The sequence below is a fragment of the Quercus robur genome, chromosome 12 (assembly GCF_932294415.1).
Source record: "Quercus robur chromosome 12, dhQueRobu3.1, whole genome shotgun sequence".
Lineage (NCBI taxonomy): Eukaryota > Viridiplantae > Streptophyta > Magnoliopsida > Fagales > Fagaceae > Quercus > Quercus robur.
Window position 1 is genome coordinate 18,607,410 of NC_065545.1, and position 22,911 is coordinate 18,630,320.

Here is a 22,911-nt window from a genome sequence, read left to right on the forward strand (position 1 = left end):
TTTGGTATGGTGTTTATATTATATCATTAAAGGTCAGCTTTTGTAACTGTAGTTTGGTAATGCCATTGCCTGTTTAGTATTTGAGCTGTCGATAGGAAATTCTAACGTATATTGATGGACTAAGTAGGTTGAATTTTTGAAATTTTGGGGTCTTCCAAATATATTCCAGGATTAAATTTGAAATTTATGTTCCATTTATATAAATTCCACATACACTCTCAAGCAAACCTGGATGTAGTATTGTTAAACTTGTTTTAAATATCTAATTTCTGTTTGCTCTTATTTATCTGTCATTTACATGGTTTATGGAGCTTTTAGAAGATTAAAGGATAGATGCATGTATGCATTTACATCGACTCAAAAATCACCATGAGACATCAGGTCAAGTTAGTGCCTAGACAACATTGAAATTGGAGGTTGAAGAATACAGCAAACTCTTGTTGTTTTTGACATGTTAGTGATAGGAAATAACATTGGCCATTTCCACCTAAATGGCCGTAATGGTAGGCATTCACTTTATGATGACTTGGCTTATTTGGGCACCTAGCTTCTTTTAGTAATGTGACCTCTCCACCCTTTTTTAAATAGAGAATAGTAAATTTAAACATATATTCTCATTAATGTTGGATACTATAGTACAGTGACTCTCTAAATCTTACCTGAGGAGCTCAATTTCTGCAAATGCACTATTCTGTCATTCAGTACATGAATCAGTAGTAACAAGTAGTTATCCTCTTCCAACAAATTTAAAAGCTGGAAGTACCTTGGAAGATTCCAACGTATAGTCTCATTATTCTTGGTGGATACTATGGTATAGTGACTCTTTAAACCTTGCCTACAAAGTCGTCTTCTGCTTATATTGAAAAAATAAGATGGTTTTATTGGTGAGGAGCTTGACTTCTGCAAATGACCTATTCTGGCATTCAGTAAGGTGATAACAACAGTTTTCTTTTTCCAAAAAATTTAAAAGCAGGAAGTGCCTATTCTTAGATTTATCACTTATCAAAGAAGTAATTCTTATTCCTACCCAAGTGAAAATGTCTCCTTTAGAATTTTTTTTATTTTTTATAGGTATCTCCTTTAGAATTTCTGTAAATATACCTTTCTCTGTCTTGATGTTGAAGCTCTTTGGTGTGGTTTTGTGATGTTCTTATGTTTCTATTAACGAAGTTTGATTGGATTTTACATATAATTTGGCAATCTGTCCTGGAATCATAGTTTGTGATACATTTTATTTATTCTGATTTGGGATTAAACCTTTGAAGAAAGAATCTTGTATAGGATTGAATTTTGAGGGTGCAGTGTAACATTTCAAAAACTAACTAATGACATCAACTAAGAAGCCACAAACAGTCAAATTTATATAGATTATAGAATTTTTTTTTACAACATTTGCCAATCATACTATTCTTCTCTATATACTATATAGTATATACAGTCGTATAGACTATAGAATGTTAAGACAAAAGCTGCAAATGACAGGTCGTGTTAAATTATTTTTTGCTGTGCTGCAAGTTGTGTTATAACCTTCAGAATTCATCACTAAGCTATAAGTCGTACAGTTTTTATTACCTATGTTGTTTAGCATAAACTCAGAAGTCATCATGTCATTAATTTGTTTAAAATTCTGTTAAAGATGACTGCTTTTCCGTTTTAGAGTTTGTTACATTTCAGTTTTGGTTTCCTGCCTTTTCTTTTCGATGTGTGTCTGTATAAGTATAAATACCAAAGGTCATTTCAGTAATCAAGTGAGGAATGCATTTTACAATTTCTCATATAGAAAATATCTCTCTGTTTTTCATTTACCTTTCCATATTTCGCTTCTAGAACTCTGCTCTGCTCTGTTTTCTTTTCAGTAAAAAGATTACTTGTTTGTCATTTATTTTTTTAAAACAAAAGAGAAAGGACTAAAAGTCTGAAGTTGAGAGAATTACTATTTAGTGAACTAAAAAATACCCAATTTCCCATCTGCTTCTAGTTATGGTTCACCTCTATGGGATTTAAAAACTTGGTAATGGCCAAAGAAATACAGCTTGTCTGGAGATTGGATCTAGTCATAGTGATGAAGGCTGCGAGTTTAGAAGAGAGTTAAGGTTGATAGGATGTATTACCTTTGAACTATGAGCACATCAATCATTAGTGAGCTATATGTAGCTTTAAGACTCTACCGATAAGGATTGAGATCCCGTGCAATACCTAGAGTATTGCATGGGGTGCAATAATTTCAATCTTAGCCATTACTTTAATCTAACCGTTATAAATATGACACATCATAGAGTCACGTCATTGATCCACGTGACACCACTTTCACCCGTTTCTTTACTCTTTTCTCTACACCCTTCAGCTTCCTCAAATTTCAAAAAACTCTCTCTCCCTCTCTCTTCCATCAGATCTTTCCCTAGGACTCCATGGCTCAATCTCCATGGCTACAGCTAACAGCCACCGTGTTCCGCTCCACCAATTCCGGTGGTGGTTCTGGTAAATTTCCTATGTCTCTCTAATCGACACTTCAGGAATTTTTTTTTAAATGATTGGGGGATCTTGTTGTTTGGATTTTTATTATCTGGAGAGTATTTGTTTTGATCTTATCTTAATTTTTTTGAATTGGGTTTGTTTGATTTTGCTGAAAAAATCCACCTTTGATACTATCAGTTATGATCCATAATTTGCTGAAAAATAGCCATTCATTTTTATTGATCTAGTGTTTTGGTTTCATTCCTGTAGCTCAAAGGAGAGACCCACTCTTGGGTAAGACGTGTCCTCTGTTTTTATGTGCTGTATTATCTTTTTTTTCCTTTGTATTTTTGGAATATGCTTTGATTATGCATCTGAAACACTGATCAATCTAACAAATGAAATACTGTAAGTTTTGTGTTTCTACTTTTGTAAATGTTGACAAAAAAAGTAAGGAGAAGGCAAAATGTTAAGACACATTTATTGTGGCCAAGATCTGGGATTTTATTGGAGGTGGGAAGATGGTTTATTCGATGGAGAGTCATACCAAGATGGTTACTTCAGTTTGTGTAGGGAGAGTTGGGAAGGAGAATGTTGAGGAAGGGAGGGAGCATAGAGTTTTGAGTGTGGGATTGGATGGGTATATGAAGGTGTTCGATTATGGGAGGATGAAGGTCACACAGTGGCGACGCCACGTTTAGGCCAGGATGTTCCCAGGAACACCCTGACCTGAAAAAAAAAAATATATATATATATATAATAATTAATTTTTTTTTATTTGTTTATCCTTAAAAAAAAAAATTAGGAACAGGAACACCCTGCTTTCAAAAAAAAAAAAAGAGGAACACCCTCAAATAAAAAAATTTAAAAAAGAAATTATTTGTTCTACTTTCAAGCCAAAAAAATTTGTAAAAGAGCAAGCCAAAAAAATTTGTAAAAGAGCAAGCTTACCAAGGAAAAAAAAAGCCCAACATCAATCCTAAACAACAGATTACAAACCCAATCTAAAGAAAAAAAAACAAGGTAAAGCAAATCCAACATGGTAGAAAACCCACGGATTCTCAAAATTAAAAAATAAAATAAAAAACCAAAACTCAATATACGCTATTACAACCTAACCTAAAGAAACCAGAGCAACATATTCATCAAATAAAGCAAAACTACAACAAAGCACATCAATGACAACAACCAACAGATGGCGCCTAAGCCTCAAGCAACGCTGCAACAGAGCACATCGTGACTGTCTTCGTCTCAGTTTAAAACATCGAAGAAAAAAAAACAAAAAAAATATGGTGGCAGCAAGAAAAACTGAGAAAAGAAAAACAAGAAGAACAGGATGAGTGACTGAGAAAGAGAAACTGCACTGCTGTGATGGTGTCCAGCCGTTTGAAACTTCGAAAAGAATATTGACTAGTGTGAGAGACAATTGAAATAAATTGGATAGGTGAGAAAGGGTGGTTCACGTGGGTGGGTTTGGGAAATGGGAAAGTGAATTTCAAGAAGGTTCTATGATTTTAATTACTCAAAATATTGGCTTTATTTACAAAAATATCATTAATGATTTTATTATTTTATTTATGAAAATAACCAAATGCAGACTTACTTTTTCTAAGAGTTGAAAAAAAAAAAAAACTAATATATTGAATTTTTATTTTTTTATATATATGAATAATATGTATTTATTTATTTATTTATTTGTGGTGATTTCGAAATGATACATTGAAATAGTCTGATACCGAAATATTCTATTCTAATTAACAAACTGAAACGGGTTTCGAAATGGTATTTATAGCATTGCCTCAAGGTATTTCATCTTTTTCTCTTTTTAGTCTCTTACATATACAGGTTAATGGATTAATGGGTATGTGTTTCTCTCTTAGATTCTCTGTCTCTCTCTTTTTATCTGAAGACTAAAAGCAAATAAGAGTCTCTCTCTTTGAGATTTTATCTGATTGTTTAGTTTTCTCTTATCACTTTATTAATATTTGCCCCTGTTTTTTACTTTATCCGTTGGTGTTGGTGTTGGTGAGATACAATTAATTGTCTTTTAGTATATTGTGATTTGTGATTGTGAATTTTTTTATTGACTTTTGTGATTGGGGGTAATGGGGCTTGTCTGAGTTTGGGGGGGGGGGGGGGTGGAGACATGGGACCGAGGTGGGATATTTGAATTAGGGGAAGTAAATGCACATGAGATGTGTGCTAGTGCAACTAATAAACAATAATTTAATTAACCAATAATTAATTGGGGGAAGCAACTAATAAATAATAATTAATAATTTAATTAACCAACACATTATAAAAGACAAACAAATTAAATTATGTTAGGCTAAACAACAATTAATAATTTTATAATTAATGAAACAACAATATAACAAAGTATAGTTTATAAAAGACAAACAAATTAATGAAACAACTAAACAACAATAATTAATAATTTTATTAATATTTCAAATGAACTTATAGTTTATTGTTTATTATTTTACTAGAATTATAAACGAATATTTGATAAGAAAACAATTGTAAACTTTATATATTTGCGTGTTTTTTTTTATTATTATTGTTATTGTTGTTAATAAATTGAGTAATTTATACTTGTTGGGGAACACCCTGAAAAAAATTTCTAGAGTCGCCACTGATTCCAAGATTTGTTAAATATATGTAAAAGTTAAAAATAAATAAATAATGCCTTTTAAATTTAAAGAAGTCTACATAACCTCAGTGGGGGGGGGGGGGGGGTGGATGGGGACATGGGACCGAGGTGGGATATTTGAATTAGGGGAAGTAAATGCACATGAGATGTGTGCTAGTGCAACTAATAAACAATAATTTAATTAACCAATAATTAATTGGGGGAAGCAACTAATAAACAATAATTAATAATTTAATTAACCAACACATTATAAAAGACAAACAAATTAAATTATGTTAGGCTAAACAACAATTAATAATTTTATAATTAATGAAACAACAATATAACAAAGTATAGTTTATAAAAGACAAACAAATTAATGAAACAACTAAACAACAATAATTAATAATTTTATTAATATTTCAAATGAACTTATAGTTTATTGTTTATTCTTTTACTAGAATTATAAACCAATATTTGATAAGAAAACAATTGTAAACTTTATATATTTGCGTGTTTTTTTTTTTATTGTTATTGTTGTTAATAAATTGAGTAATTTATACTTGTTGGGGAACACCCTGAAAAAAATTTCTAGAGTCGCCACTGATTCCAAGATTTGTTAAATATATGTAAAAGTTAAAAACAAATAAATAATGCCTTTAGATTGGAACATTGAAAGCCACTGAGGTTATGTAGGCTTCTTTAAATTTAAAAGGTATACTTTGCTTATGTCTATGCATGTGATGGGTGGCTTAGTTATAAACTTATAATTACATTCGTATTGTACAGTCAAGAAGCAGGAGGCACACTAGCTGGAACTTTATGAGCAGGCAGGAGGCACACTAGCTGGAACTTAATGAGCAGGTCATGCCGCTTACGGTTGTCAAAGAACTTGATCTTGAAGCTTACAAGACCTTCTTCTTTTTTTTCTTTTGTGGGAATTTTGTATTATGAATTTATGATGATGGGAAGATTTGTTTCTTGTTAACAAAGTGTATATTTCAACAGAACTGTTGTTATATGGCCTCGTGGTCAAAGCTACATTCTAATAAAGTTCTGTTCATTTTTAGATCAAATTCATTTCTTGTCAACTCTCTTGAATTGAATTTTGATTGTAAAATTGGCCAAGCATTCTTTGAAGACTCTTGATATGTATTCCTTGTTTTCAAAAGAATAAAGAGTCAAGTAAACACTTCAATATAATTTGTGTTTTTGAGTCATCGTCAATATTAGTACTTGCTCTAAGCAAATTCATGCACAAAAAACAACTCCATTTAGTCTAGATAAAAATTCGAAATGCATTAAGTACTTGCTCCAAGCAAATTCATACACAAAAAACGACTCCATTTAGTCTAGATAAAAATTCGAAATGCATTAAGAAAGCTTATAACACAAATAAAATTGCATACATTACATATATTTGTCAACACAAAATCAGCTTAGCAGCACAAAATCATCTATAATATGAAGATGCAAAAACTTGTTCAGCTATTCAATTCCGTAGCAACAACAGGAGGCAAAAACACAACACCCTGGCCAGAACAAGTCCATTTCATTCTATTTTTTTTCCCCGTTTGCAGAAGATACATGCTGATAAATACAAGATACATTATTGTTGACAAAGCCATTAGTTGATTCTTGGATTCCCCATAGTCAAGATTGGAAATGGAATTGGCCAATTGAAATTGAAAAAACAAGAACTTGACAGTCTTCTTGGTGTAGGAAGTGAAACGAATCAACCGTTAACTCTGTTCATCACCTTAGCTAGAGCCTAGATCCCTCTCTTGTTAGCTATGAAATGAAAAGAATCAGCCTATTGGGGGAGCATCCTGGTGCATTTCACAATCTGATGATCTCCCTCAAGACTGCACAATATGCATATAAATTAGCTTAACTTCAAAGTTTCAAATATATTTTTTGACAAACATCTTCCGTGCATTTCCAAATCAACTTTAAAATAAAATAAACATGATAGTAACAAACTAAGACAATGAGAGAAAACTATAAAATATAACAAACTAAGACAATGAGAAAAAACTGATACACCGTGATAAATTCCAATTTCAGAAATTATTATTAAGCTAAGAAGCATAGTAATGTTTCAATGAAAGAAACTAAGAAATTTGAGATAAGTGGGTCAAGCTTCAGCCAAGGAAAGGGAAATGGGTCAAGCTTAAATGGGTCAAGCTTCAACCAAGAAACATTACTTCAAAGTTTCTAATAGACATTTTCACAAAATCTTCTACGCATTTCCAAGATCAACATTAAAATAAAATAGAACATGGGGTTATTGCCAATTGAACATTCTGCCATACCCAATATCAAACTAATCAAAAAAAAAAAAAAAAAAACATGGGTTTCAGTCGTGTTTAAAAGCAAACATAAAGAGAAAAAAAATAGAAGAGAAAATAAATTAAGGAGAAAATGAGGACCCGTCGGCCACCAACGTTGGTGATGCCGCTGAGAAGCACTGCCAGAGAAGGGGCAACCAGAAGCTTGGCCACAGCTAGACTTGAGAGAACGAGAAAACAGGGAGACGTTGGGAGAGGAGAAGGTCAGGCCGGCAAGCACCGCTGGTGGTGGTCGTGTGAGCCTCAGAAGCTTCCATTTGTAGCCATGATCATGGAGATTCGACGCCTGTGTCCCACGAACGGCAAGGTTTGGTGGAAGAGAGAAATTTTTTGAAATTTGGTGAATCTGAAAGAGGAAGTGAAAGAGAAAGAGAAGTGGAGTGGGAGAAAGTGGAGAAAAAAAATAATGAGACATGGATCGATGACATGGCAATCCTTTACAACTATTGGATTAGATCAATGGTTGATATTAGAACTATTGCACCCCGTGCAATACCCTAGGTATTGCATGGGATGTGAATCCGTAATAGGAGGGTCCCTTTAGAAAGTTGTAGTATCTTGATATCATCTTAACCCCATGATAATTATTGCATCTAATTTGAGAACATGGAAATGTTCTTTTTCCTTTTGTTGCTTGAGAGGGCAATTGGGCATGCCAAAATTGCTTGATAAGATTTGTATAGACCTTTTCGTGCTAGTCCACGAGCTAATAATCAAATCAACAGAACCATTAAATGATCACATGTTTATTGCTTCTGATTTCTTTTGTTGCTTTGAACCTTAAAACTTTAAAGTGTGGTGAGGCCCCCTTTCCCCAATTCCACAAATCTTTAAATCTTTGATATGGTGATAGCAGAATACCCAATTAACTATCAATTTAAAGAAGACCAATTAAAGTGTAATGAGGTTGTCAAGAGTTATACCACAATTGGTATTTTTTTTTTTTTTAGTATTAATAAATACGTCGAATTCAAATCTTACTTCTCCAACTAACAAATTAAGGAAAATAAAAAAAATGCGATCAACTCTAATATGGCAAAACTAACAAATTAAGGAAAATAAAAAAAATGCGATCAACTCTAATATGGCAAACTATGAGTAGGGTTGTTCACGGGTTAGGCCGAGTTGGGTTTTTGTCCAACACAGAAAGGTTGGAATCGACCCGATCACTTGGGTCCCCGAGATCTGAACCTGGTGTTGACCGATATGAGGAGTCAGTTCAAGTAGACCTACTCGGGTAGCAATTAGTCTTCGGTCGAAGTCTGGCTGGCCAAACTTGTTGGGTCTTGACGAGATCTTGGGTCAGTGGATTTGCTGCCTGGGTTTTTTTTTTTTTTTTTTTTTTGGTGTTGAAGGTAGATTATGGGTTGCTACTAGTGGTGGTGGTGGTGGTGTCAGGTGTGTGTAGTGCGACTGTGGTGGTGATTGTGGTTGTTGAACAGAAACAAAGAAAAAAAATTAATAAATAATGTGTTATATTATAAATAAAGGTAATTATAAGATATATTATTTTATTACGTAGAAATATTATTACACAATCCACTCTCATATAAAAATTCCAAGATAATATAAAATCATAACACAAAAATTAGGAGAAGAGCAGATGTCAAAAGAAATAAAAAGGCACAACGTACACACAAAATGGGGTGTTTTACCTTTTTGACATTCTCAAGCACATATTGGTCCACCTGGCTAGAAAGGACTAATAAGTGACTTGATTTCCACTGTCCACCTCCAACCGCAGTAAAATGTCTGTGAGTCATGCTTCTTTGTCTGTGCGCTGGACTGGTTATGGTGGACCAGGGATTTTTGCATTTGTCAGTAGTTGTCTTTGGTTAATATTGAACGATTGATGTATGCGTATAAATTTGAATAATCTCATGGTAAAATCCCCAATCAAATCAAATTTAAAATTGAATCTCTTCCATATAAACCAAATCTGACCTTTTTCTTAACTTACAAATTTGAATAATTTGATCTATTTACAACGTAGTTTTTTAATTTGAATAATTTGATCTATTTACAATGTAGATTTTTTTTTTCCTTAGTCTAATATCTAAACTTTTCAATATAATAAAACTTATTTGCATTAAATTTCTCTATGGTAAAAGTAGTTATTCAATGGTAATAGGAGGGTCCCTTGAGATAGTTGTAGTATCTTGATATCATCTTAACCCCATGATAATTATTGCATCTAATTTGAGAACATGGAAATGTTCTTTTTCCTTTTGTTGCTTGAGTGGGCAATTGGGCATGCCAAAATTGCTTGATAAGATTTGTATAGAGCTTTTCGTGCTAGTCCACAAGCTAATAATCAAATCAACAAAACCATTAAATGATCACATGTTTATTGCTTCCGATTTCTTTTATTGTTTTGAATCTTAAAACTTTAAAGTGTGGTGAGGCCCCCTTCCCCAACTTCCACGAATCTTTAAATCTTTGATATGATGATAGTAGAATACACAATTAATTATCAATTTAAAGAAGACCCATTAAAGTGTAATGAGGCTGTCAAGAGTTATACCACAATTGATATTTTTTTTTTTTTAGTATTAATAAATATGTCGAATTCAAATCTTACTTCTCTAACTAACAAATTAAGGAAAATAAAAAAAATGTGATCAACTCTAATATGGCAAACTGTGAGTAGGGTTGTTCATGGGTTAGACTGAGTTGGGTTTTTGTCCAACCCAGAAGGGTTGGAATTGACCCGATCACTTGTGTCCCCAAGATCTGGACCGGGTGCTGACCGATATGAGGAGTCAATTCAAGTAGACCTACTCAGGTAGCAATTAGTCTTCGGTCGAAGTCTGGTTGGCCGAATTTGTTGGGTCTTGATGAGATCTTGTCGGATCTCATCAGATTTGGCCCAAACTGACTGGAAAACTGCTCATTATTCTTAAAATATTTAATTTTCTAATAAAGAAAAAAATGTTTCAAATTTTTGCTCATTCATTAAAAATAAATAAATAAATAAACCTTCTATCTGGGACTCTAATTTACTTTTCTGTTGACAACAAAATGAAGTTGTTTTTCCTTGCACTTTTCTTCTTCATCAACAAAAAATTACACTACCGTTCCAACCAATTGATCTATATTTATATCTGTGATTTCTTTCTTCATTCTTTATTTCTCTTTCTCCAATCTATGTTTTCTTAGTACAATAATTGTTTGATCAAGTAGTTTTCTTAGCTTTTATCTCTATTTGCTCCAATTCTAAGAGAGTGACCATGTGTATGGTTAAAAAACCGTACACTTCAAACGCAAAAATTTATATCAATTTTTTTTTCTTAGTTCACATTTACTCCTAGTCACACTCCTAAGTTTGTTATTATTCTTCTTTATCATATATTTGTATTTAATTAATATTACATATAAATATAATAAGTTATTATACATTCAATGGTTGTTGTCTTACTAATCTTTAAACTATTAATAATTTTTTAGACTATTACAAGATATAGTCGTATTGTGTACTAAATTGTATTTATTTTAGATTATTGTATATAATATGGAAGCTGTATATACCAAAAAAAAAATTAATCATTTTATTTTTTAATCGCTCCCATATATTCTGTTTGCCATCCTCATGTGCACCTAGCCAAATTATTTTATAGAATTTTCTTCCGCCTCCTGTGATTCTCCATGTAATTTTAGGCACCAGTATAAAGCTATTCTAGAAAAGTTATGTGAGAAAACGTCAACTTAGCGATCAAGGGGGGTAATAACATGATTATGTAACTAGCCCCCTTTTTATGTTTTTCCTGTGTTACATGTGGTCAAGAGTCATGATAGAAGATCGTCTATAAACTTTGAGGAATCAAATCAAAGGATAAAATTAGGGGTGGCAAAATCAACCTAAACCCATTTGTCCACCCAAACCCACCCAATTATTAATTGGGTTAAATGGGTATTAACCCAATTAAACCCAATTAACATTAATGTTTATTGGGTTTTAATTGGGTACCCAATTAGACCCAATTATGATCTAACTATCATTTCTACAAATTACCCAACTCTAAAATGCTCCAAAACCATTAAAATTACCAAAATACCCCCCAAAACCCAAAAAATGACCAAAATACCACCGAATCCCAAAAAATGACCAAAATACCCTAGAAACCTAAAAATGACCAAAATACCCCCAAAACCTAAAAATGACCAAAATTCCCTCGAAACCCATAAAATGACCAAAATACCCCCGAAATCGAAAAAATGACCAAAATACCCCCGAAACCTAAAAATTACCAAAATCCCTCTGAAACCTAAAAAAGGGGCAAAATAACCCCAAAGCTTAAAAAATGACCAAAATAACCCCAAAACCTAAAAAATGACCAAAATACCCCCCCGAAACCTAAAAAAATGACAAAAATACCCTCAAAACCTAAAAAATGGCCAAAATAACCCCGAAACCTAAAAATTGATCAAAATAATCTAGAGACTTAAAAATGACCAAAATACCCCCCTAAAACTATAAAATGACCAAAATACCCCCTAAACCTAAAAAATGACCAAAATACCCATGAAACCTAGAAAATGACCAAAATACCCTCAAACCTATAAAGTGACGAAAATACCCCTAAACCTTACCCAAATAAACCCAAAACCTCTAAAATGGCCACAAACTACTTGAAACCTCTAAAATTACCAAAAATACCCTGAAACCCCTAAAACGACCAAAATACCTCTAAACCTAAAAAAGACCAAAATACCCATCAAAATATCTAAATGACCAACATACCACTAATCCTATAAGATGAACAAAATACACTCGAAGCCTCTAAAATTACCAAAATAGGGGTTTACGGTATTTTGGATGTTTCGAGGGTATTTTAGTTAAATTAAAGGTTCTAAGAGTATTTCAGTCATTTTGTAGGTTTTGAGGGAATGTCACTAATTTTTTAGGTTTTAGGGGTGTTTAGTTAACTTTTAGATTTTGGGGCCTTTTTTTTTGTAATTTTCTAGGTTTTGGAGGTCGTTAAATAACTTTTTAGGTTTTGGGGATATTTCAATCATTCTTTAGGTTTCTGAGTTATCTTAGTCATTTTTAGGTTTAGGGGTTATTTTGGTCATTTTTTATGTTTAGGGAGTATTTTGGTCATTTTTTTATTTTAGGAGGGATTTGGGTAATTTTTTAGGTTTAGGGTGCATTTTTATCGACTTATAGGTTTAAGGGGCATTTTTGTCATTTTATAGGTTTCGGGGTATTTTGGTCATTTTTTAGGTTTCGAGAATATTTTAGTCATTTTAAGGTTTAGGGGTTATTTTTGTCATATTTAGGTTTCAGGGGTACTTTGGTCATTTTTTAGGTTTCAGGGGGCATTTCAGTTAATTTTTGGGTTTCGAGGGTATTTCGATCATTTTTTAGGTTTCGAGGGTATTTTGATATATTTTTTTTTTGGTTTTCGGGGTATTTTGGTCATTTTTAGGTTTCGGGAGGTATTTTGGTAATTTTTTGGTTTCAGGTGTATTTTGGTCATTTTATGGGTTTTGGGGGTATTTTGGTAATTTTTTAGGTTTCAAGGGTATTTTGGTCATTTTTTGGATTCCTGGGGGTATTTTGGTCATTTTGTAGGTTTCGTGATTATTTTGGTAATTTTTAGGTTTCATGGGTATTTTGGTCATTTTTTAGGTTCTGGGGGTATTTTGATCATTTTTTGGTTTTGGGGGTATTTTGGTCATTTTTTGGGTTTTAAGGGTATTTTGTTCATTTTTTGGATTTTGGGGGTATTTTGGTAATTTTTTGGGTTTCGGGTGTATTTTGGTCATTTTTTAGGTTTCGGGGGTATTTTGGTAATTTTTTGGGTTTCGGGGGTATGTTGGTCATTTTTTGGATTTCGGGGGTATTTTAGTAATTTTCTGGGTGTCGGGAGTATTTTGGTAATTTTTTGGCTTTCGGGGGTATTTTGGTAATTTTATAGGTTTCGGGGGTATTTTGGTCATTTTTTAGGTTTCGGGAGCATTTTGGTCATTTTTTAGGTTTCAGGGGTATTTTTGTCATTTTTTGGGTTTTGGGGGTATTTTGGTAATTTTAAATTTGAGGGTATTTTGGTCATTTTTGAAGATTTTAGAGTATTTTGGTCATTTTCACTTTAGTAGCATTTTGGTAATTTTGATAATTGGGTAATTGGGTGGGTTGGGGTTTACCCATAATAATTGGGTTGGGTTGGATTTGGGTTAGAAGCAATTAATTAAATGGGTTTTAATAGGTAAATGGGTTTTATATACCCAACCCAATTATGTTCACCCCAACCCCACTTATTTGCCACCCCTAGATAAAATAGACTTGTTTTTAAGTTGAGGAATTAAATCAACATAATTGAAAGTTCAAGGACTAATAATAATATTGACACTATTAACGTACAGTAGAGTAGTAACCAAATTGAACTTTTCCTAGTACTTCAATAATTGTGAATTGAGCTTTATTTTAAGTATTCCTACCTAAAAATTCCCATACTGGCTAGTCTCTTTTGTAAATTGTTTACGTATGTTGACCAATATACTATATATTTAGACTTAGAAAAAAAGAGAGACAGACTCCATTTTTTCACTTCTTCGATCTGAAAAACGTATTTTGGTCATTTTATGGGTTTTGGGGGAATTTTGGTAATTTTTAGGTTTCAAGGGTATTTTGGTCATTTTTTGGATTCCTGGGGGTATTTCAGTTAATTTTTGGGTTTCGAGGGTATTTCGATAATTTTTTAGGTTTCGAGGGTATTTTGATATTTTTTTTTTTGGGTTTTGGGGGTATTCTGGTCATTTTTAGGTTTCGGGCGTATTTTGGTCATTTTCTATGTTTCGGGAGGTATTTTGGTAATTTTTTGGTTTCGGGTGTATTTTGGTCATTTTATGGGTTTTGGGGGTATTTTGGTAATTTTTAGGTTTCAAGGGTATTTTGGTCATTTTTTGGATTCCTGGGGGTATTTTGGTCTTTTTGTAGGTTTCGTGATTATTTTGGTAATTTTTAGGTTTCATGGGTATTTTGGTCATTTTTTAGGTTTTGGGGGTATTTTGATCATTTTTTGGGTTTTGGGGGTATTTTGGTCATTTTTTGGGTTTTAAGGGTATTTTGTTCATTTTTTGGATTTTGGGGGTATTTTGGTAATTTTTTGGGTTTCGGGTGTATTTTGGTAATTTTTTGGGTTTCGGGTGTATTTTGGTCATTTTTTGGGTTTCGGGGGTATTTTGGTAATTTTTTGGGTTTCGGGGGTATGTTGGTCATTTTTTGGATTTCGGGGGTATTTTGGTAATTTTATGGGTTTCGGGGGTATTTTGGTCATTTTTTAGGTTTCGGGAGTATTTTGGTCATTCTTTGTGTTTCAGGAGTATTTTGTTAATTTTTAGGTTTCGGGGGTGTTTTGGTCATTTTTTGGGTTTCTGGGGTATTTTGGTCATTTTTTAGATTTCGGGGGTATTTTTGTCATTTTTTGGATTTTGGGGGTATTTTGGTAATTTTAAATTTGAGGGTATTTTGGTCATTTTTGAAGATTTTAGAGTATTTTGGTCATTTTCACTTTAGTGGCATTTTGATAATTTTGATAATTGGGTAATTGGGTGGGTTGGGGTTTACCCATAATAATTGGGTTGGGTTGGATTTGGGTTAGAAGCAATTAATTAAATGGATTTTAATAGGTAAATGGGTTTTATATACCCAACACAATTATGTTCACCCCAACCCCACTTATTTGCCACCCCTAGATAAAATAGACTTGTTTTTAAGTTGAGGAATTAAATCAACATAATTGAAAGTTCAATGACTAATAATAATATTGACACTATTAACGTACAGTAGAGTAGTAACCAAATTGAACTTTTCCTAGTACTTCAATAATTGTGAATTGAGCTTTATTTTAAGTATTCCTACCTAAAAATTCCCATACTGGCTAGTCTCTTTTGTAAATTGCTTACGTATGTTGACCAATATACCATATATTTAGACTTAGAAAAAAAGAGAGACAGACTCCATTTTTTCACTTCTTCGATCTGAAAAACGTAACTCTCATTGAAACATGGCAAAGAAACCTGTCAAGTACTGCGTGGTACTTCTCAGTTCTCTCTATCTGTGTTACATATTTATCAATGGGATTCTGAGTTTGTAGTGGGACTTAATTGGCAGGTGGACACGTTCACTGAGTCAGCGTTCAAGGGGAACCCGGCAGCTGTATGTTTGTTAGAGGAAGAAGATCAAAGGGACGAGAAGTGGTTTCAACTGGTGGCAGCCGAGTTCAACATCTCCACTACGTGTTACTTGACTCAGCTCACTCACTCTGACTCACCCACTCCTCACTTCCGTATCAGATGGTTCAGCCCTGTAGCTGAGGTATGTGCTTTGGCTTGTAACTCATTGACAAAATAAAGAAATAGCAAATCAGATAATAAAAATAAAATAAAAATTTGTTGTGTATGTACGCATGCTACTTGTTTTTTTTTTTTTTGGAGAAGGACATGCTACTTGTAGTTGGTAAAAAAGAAAGTAGAGAATTATAAAAAGAAAAGATATTTATTATTAATTTACTACTTTCTTTGGGAGGCTATATTAATTTGCCGCCCAAAAAAAAGAAAAAGAAATATTAGAATTTTGAAATTTGAAAGAAAAAGGAATTAGTTTAAAAAAAAAAAAAACAGTTAAATGCGCCTTTGAATAGCCTTTTTATGAGGGCTACAAAAGTTCAGTTTATTTTTATTATTATTATTATTTAAAAAAAAAAAAAAGACTAACATATCTGTATCTAAAAAATCTGGGATTCGAAGAAAATGTACATAAGTACAGGAATGGAGCCAGAACTTTGAGTTAGGGGGACAATTTTATCGTTGAGATTTCAACCTCTGATTTTGCTACTTAGATGTTGAGATTTTTTTTTTTTGGTAGGTAAGAATAAAATTATTTTTGTGTAGATTTTTTTTTTTTTTTTAAAAGGGCAAGGTTATTTATTTTTGATAAAATTAGTTAATTGAGCCTAATTTTGTTTTTAGTTTTACTCGTAATTTTTGTTGTTGAGCTTTTTTTTTTTTTTTTTTTTTTTTTTTTTTGGGCTTGTATATTTTGTTTTAGATTTTAGATCTATAAATTTTTTTATGGTCACTAAAATGAGGAAAATTCTAGAGTTACAAGTTTTTTATAAATTATTTATGTAATAAATGGTTACTGATAAGTAAAAAAATGATGTGAGTAGTGTGCCCATATGTGAACCAATAAGAATTTGCTGTAAAAAAAATTTGTAAAAATGTTATAAAAAAGTTTGTGAGTATAACATTACTCTTAAAAGAATCAATTATATTGTTAAAGGGAAATAAGATGTAATTTTATAAAACAAAATTGCTAAAATTAATACACATATATATAATAATAATAAATTTTAAAAAAAAAATTAGGGGGGGCCATTGCCCCCCGGTCCAACGGTAGTTCTGCCCATGCATAAGTAAATAAGTTAAAAAGCTTAAAGTTGAAAGCTAAAAGCTAATCCAAATGGCTATCATGCTAGATAAAAATTTGGCTTGCCAAGTAATATAGTTCTAGATAAAAATTTGAACTTTTTTATATTGTGACAGCATTATTTGCCCGTTTGACATATTGTAGGAATTATAAAAATTGTAGAACTTTAGTAATAGAGCTACTGCGATATACTCCCTCCATCCCATTTTGTTTGTCCTGTTTGAAAAGTCAAATATTTGAAGGGAACATCATTTATTATCTTGTCTACTTTATAAAAATGTATAAGTTTATAAAACTACCCTTAAATAAATTTATTAGCTTTTTTTAAAAAGAGTTATTCTTAATGAGGCTTGGGGGTATAATAGGAACATTAGTAAACTAATAACTTTTATTTTTAGAAACAGGACAATATTTTGGGACATCCCAAAATGGAATAGAGGACAAACAAAGTGGGACGGAGGGAGTACAACTTTAATGTTTTGTGTTTTCGTCAAATTACAGTGAATAGTGTTTTAGGCCCTTAGGGTTCGTTTAGTTGGAGAGATAGAAAAGTGAAAAAATTATAAAATACTAATAGTGAATTATAGAGTTTTTTCCCTAAAAGTTCCAATTTTCAACTTTAGAGCTTTGGGGACCTCTTGAAAGAACTCTTTTAGGATTGCTAGACACCCCAATTTTTGGCTTAAAGCGCTTTTCAGCACAAAAAACACCAGACGGATCATATGATTTCGATTGGCATGCCATTTATGTTCATTATCAGTTAGATTTCATTTAAGGCTTAATCATAACATGATGTATTTAAGAATGTTTATTTTCTTTTGGAATTCAATATCTTACAATGATTTATTTGCATGTGAATCTTATAGCAGCCAAATTTTGATTAAAGAGTAATTGACACTGCAATGTTTGATAACCTTTTGCAGCTTCAGCTTTGTGGTCATGCCACATTGGCTGCTGCACACACAATCTTTACTTCTAGTTTTATGAATTCTAGCATTGTGGAATTTGTCACTGTATCCGGAATTGTGACTGCTAGAAGGGTTCCCGAAATCAAAACAACCGATGGTTTGAATTCTCAGAATGGCGAATCACATGAGATCTTTCTTATTGAATTGAATTTTCCTACCACCCCAATGACTGATTTAAATTCTGCTGAGGTTTTAACAATTTCCAATGCCCTGAATGGTGCTTCTGTGATTGATATAAAGAGGACAACTGCTAAAGATGATATCGTTGTAATACCTCCATACTTTTTCTCTTTGATTTAATATATCTTTTACTCATAAGTTTTGAGTATCATATAGTAATATATGCATTTGAAAGTTCCCTGAGAGAATATAATGTTGGCTTAACATGAATGATATGAACTATTGTGTGTATTGTTTTTGACCCAATTGAGAATCATGACTAGTCTTATCTGTTGACATGATCATTAGATTCGATGTATAATTGGTTGGAATATTTCTAACAACCTTTGTGTGCCTAAGTGATTCTCAAAGCAAAAGTGGCATCTTTTTGACTGACAGATGAAATTTTTGTTAAGTACTAGGAACTAAGATAATGGTCTTTTGCTGGTCATTCTCCCATCAGGACAAGCTGTTGAAGAACTACAGCCACAGTTTGATGCAATACGCAAATGTCCAGGAAGGGGGATAATTATTTCAGGGGTTGCTCCCCTAGGGTCTGGATTTGACTATTACTATCGATATTTCGGCCCAAAATTTGGGATCAATGAGGTAAAATATTTGGTCTCAAACAATGTAATGCTTTTCAAAAACTTGATGTTATAAATCAATTTCTAGATAACATTAGAAATCCTTTAGTTTCTGGGGTGCTACTAGAATTCAGAACTAAAAAAGGAAAGGGGAAAAAAGTAACTCCTCTTTCGGTTATTGTCTAAAATTGAAATTGAACTAGTGGGGAGTCCTCTTACTTCTCACTTCTCTTTTAGGATCCTGTAACTGGGAGTGCAAATTGTGCCTTAACACCATACTGGAGCAAAAAATTGGGGAAGTGTGATTTGATTGCTTATGCGGTATTCTTGCTATCTCTAGTGCATTGAAACTTATGTAATCTTTGTCTTCATTGTATAATTTACATTGTTTACTTTGTCCAGGCATCACCTAGAGGTGGAGTACTAAACATTCATTTAGACTAACAAAACCAAACAGTGCTTCTGCGAGGAAAAGCCATTACTGTCATGGAAGGGTCTCTTCTAGTTTAGAAATTTGGAGTTGAAACTCCATGTTTTGTTTTTTATACAATTGAAATAAATGGTTATTGGGTGTAAGAATCCCTTGGAATTGGAATTTGATTTTCAACTTATTAGGTCATTCTGGGGGTGTTTGTTACTCTAGTAATGTTTGTATTTTTTGGAAATACGTGTGAGTGAAAAAGTGTGTGAAAATACGTGTAATATTAATGTTATTTAAACACTGAAAATCGTTGTTTGAAATACCTTACCAAACACCCCTCTAATTCTGTGGTTCACATTAAAAAAAAAAAAAAAAAGTATTTATCAAACTTATCTAATCTTTTTTTTTTTTAAATACTAAATATTTTAACACACACACGGGGAGAGTAAAAAATGTCTTAAAGAAATTTACAGTATATCCAAAAGATCCTAAACTTATCTAATCTTAATCGTTAATAGTAACATACCAAAAAAAAAAAATGTATGCATTAGTCCATTAGAATTCTCCTTATAGACATACTCTATGCAAATGTTGATTTGGAACCATGCAAGTAAATTTATTATAAAAAATAAAAATAATAATAATAAAGGTGAGTATTAGACCATGGCCCTTTAGTTTAAGGCTCTCCCACTCGCCAAACAAATTGATACAAGATCTCTAATGAACAAGTGAATTGGTCTTAACAATGAGCACAAAAGGACTAAGAAAAAAGAGCCCAAATCCATTGGTTCACGATTTTGGGTTAAAGTAGTTTCTCAACTATATATATCAATGGGCTCTTGGTCAACTCTCTAGGCCTCTTTCCCTAAACATATTACATATACAGTACTATCCTCCTGTTTAGTCTATGCTCAGCATAGTTAGTTACTGAAAAATTAATCGATTTTCAGAAGATTTTACATCAATGATAGTTAATGGGATTAAACAAGCGACATAGCTGATTCCTTTCTTTTGCAAATTTTATTGTCTTTTGAAGTCTAGGAAGCACGGACACTCTCGTCATCATGTCATACCCATATATCCGTGTCTGTTTTAGAAGTGTTTATAGTGATTGTCTTTTGTGTAACAAATCCTAATATTCTTCCTCCATTAGGACTACTTTGTGCAAAACTTGCACAACCATTTCCCCATAGGAATTGCGAATGATCTTCTCCATCCAATAATTTAATCCAAAGATTTGCTTCAGGGGATCATACAGAGGATACTATCTTAATCCTCATGCCCTCGGTATTTATAGCTACAAATTTTGATGATATATTACAAAAAATTTCAGGTTGTAGTTCAGGTGAAGTCCTTATAGTCATCAAATCTTTACTCATTAAACATAAGATTTCATCTTATATCAATTAATGCTTTCCTGATAGGCACCTAAAATTTCAAAAGCAAAATGTAATCAGGCACTATATTGACATTTAATCTGGATATAAATAAGATTCATGAAGATTTGATCATCATTTTAATGACATGAGATCAATAATTAATTTCTAAATTAAGACAGGTATCATTTTTCTCCTTTATAAATATTGGCCTTTTTATTTCCTTCATATTGCAAGGAATTTCTGTCTGCCTTTTTGTTAAAATTCTTCATCACTTGCAAGAATTCCCGAGTATATCCTGACCCAACAACATAAGTAATTTGAAGGCAACAGAAGATCTCTGTACTTGTATTTGGCTGTGAAGTTTTTGAAGCTACTTTTAATGGAGTAATGGAGTACTACCACCCACATGTAATGGACTTCCATATTGCTCCTCAGGTAGCTTGCTAAATGCTACAGGATTTAGATAATTGCATGAAATTTAGAAGTCTGGCTCATGAATTTTTCTCTTTAGTTCCTCTAGCATTAGTGTAAGGTTTTATTACATATTTTATGATAGTCATGTTGGTCCTCTAAGCAAGTCACAAGCTGCAAGACAACATTTTGTCCTTTTGTTCGGATTCATTGGTTTTCAAGTTTAACAGCAATCGATTGCAATTTTGATCACAAAAGTTCTATACTTGCCAATTAATGTTTTATTTTGTTTCTACTTAGCATACGATTTATAGTATAATATGTCTTTTTTTTTTTTAATCTTGTGTTAATTTTCTCCAATATATTTCACTATACAAAATTTCGGACTAAGGAATTAAGGATCCTTTTTAGTATATATATTAGTAAACGTTCACGTAATTATACATCCATGAGTGTATCTTTAGTACTATATAGTACCTATAGCTTTTATTTTCTTTTTTCCTTATAAGAAGTGGGGATGGAGTAATCCAAATTATCTCGATTGAGAAAACCGAGCAACATCATTGAGCTAGAAGGCTCTTCACTAATACCTTAACTTTTACTTCAAAGAAATTATATGATATAGGTTTTATTTGGTTTTTAAACTCTTATAAAATCTCCTTGAATGATTTTGTTACAGACTTACGTTTTCAGACTACCTTGTCCGAAATGTCAAAGGAGGGTGAGGCAATTGTTGTCAAAACTTCATGGTAACTTCAAGTTTCGGTTTTATTTAATGATAAATTTTGTCAAAATTGCAAAACTGTAACATTTTATATTATTTTGCTAGGAGTGTATTCTATTGAGGCTAATGGAGAATCCGGGAGAGTAAAAGTTACAACTGAAATAGATCCTCACACACTTGCTGACCGTCTTGAAGGAATATATAAAAAAAGAGAGCTACCATGTGCAACAATGCATATTCCATCACCACACCCTGTGCCTAACCATAACACACATGTTGCAGCTACTAATAACCAAAATGGACAAGAGCAATTCAGAGATTTCCAAATAGCAGAACTTCAAGAATTGGCTAAACTTGAGAGGTTGAAAAACGTGGAGCTTGTTCAATCTAGGACATTGAAAATGACATTTAATGATTACAAAGAGGGTCATGCAAATGCATCTATTGGTGATGTTCAAAGTGAAAAGAAGGATGGGCCTAACTTAAGCCTGCAAAAGCTGCAGGCTCAAGTCATTGTGAGGCTTCTTCTAGCTATGGAGGTGGTGGTGGCTGTGAAAATCTTAACTGTAATGCAATGAAAAACTTGCCCCATCATCATACTTTTAACATTAATTGAATTCATTAAACCACCACCATCACCACCAAGCAATCATGTTCCACAGCCACAGGGTTATCCACCACAAGGACAACCCCAACGTCCTCCCACATCATAACCATTCAATGCTCACTATTCTGATGTGTCATGTGGTGATATGCAAAAATGCATAGTGATGTGAGTTGAGTTGAAAATAATTCACTTAATTTGAAACAGATATATTTTATGATTCACATTAAATATTACAAATTTAGAAATATATTAAATGCGACTTTATTTCAAATTTTAAATGATGTGGGATTATATTACATTTTCATTTCAAATTTTTACGCTTTGCTTGCTCATGTATATAAGTTTCATGATATTTAAGAATTAAGTATTTCCTTCCCTCTAAATTTGTTAGTTAATCATAAAACTAATGAGATGTGTTTAATTATGAACTAGAATAAGGAATATGTGTATAAAAAAGTATTCGCTTCTTGATGTGAATCAAAAACTACTGCTAGTATTCTGTTTTTAGTTCTAAGTATATATATATTGGGATAGAATACTCGTATTAGTTTTGAATGATGATATATATCTAATTTTCGATGATGTGACATTATATATGGTTATATACTAACAAAAACAGATGGATTATTTTCATTTGAAAACCAAATAATTAAAAATCACCTTAAACTCTAAATGCCCATGAAAACTATATATCAAAAAATTGTCACTATAGTCGAATTGTCAAAGATTCGAAGTAGTCACAAAAAAGAACACAATGTTTATTCCAAGGGTCATCAGTAACCTTT

The 22,911-nt window shown here is 32.4% G+C and overlaps 1 long non-coding RNA gene and 1 pseudogene across 1 annotated transcript; one reads left to right on the forward strand and one right to left on the reverse strand.

Moving 5' to 3' along the window:
- Positions 1-6,546: 6,546 nt before the first annotated feature.
- Positions 6,547-7,932, reverse strand: LOC126709030 (uncharacterized). The gene is made up of 2 exons (XR_007649301.1): positions 7,519-7,932; positions 6,547-6,951 (listed from the first exon to the last, which is right to left on the reverse strand). It is a non-coding gene; the product is annotated as an uncharacterized LOC126709030 (long non-coding RNA).
- Positions 7,933-15,347: 7,415 nt separating this feature from the next.
- LOC126709029 (uncharacterized) lies at positions 15,348-19,328 on the forward strand (annotated as a pseudogene).
- Positions 19,329-22,911: the final 3,583 nt, after the last annotated feature.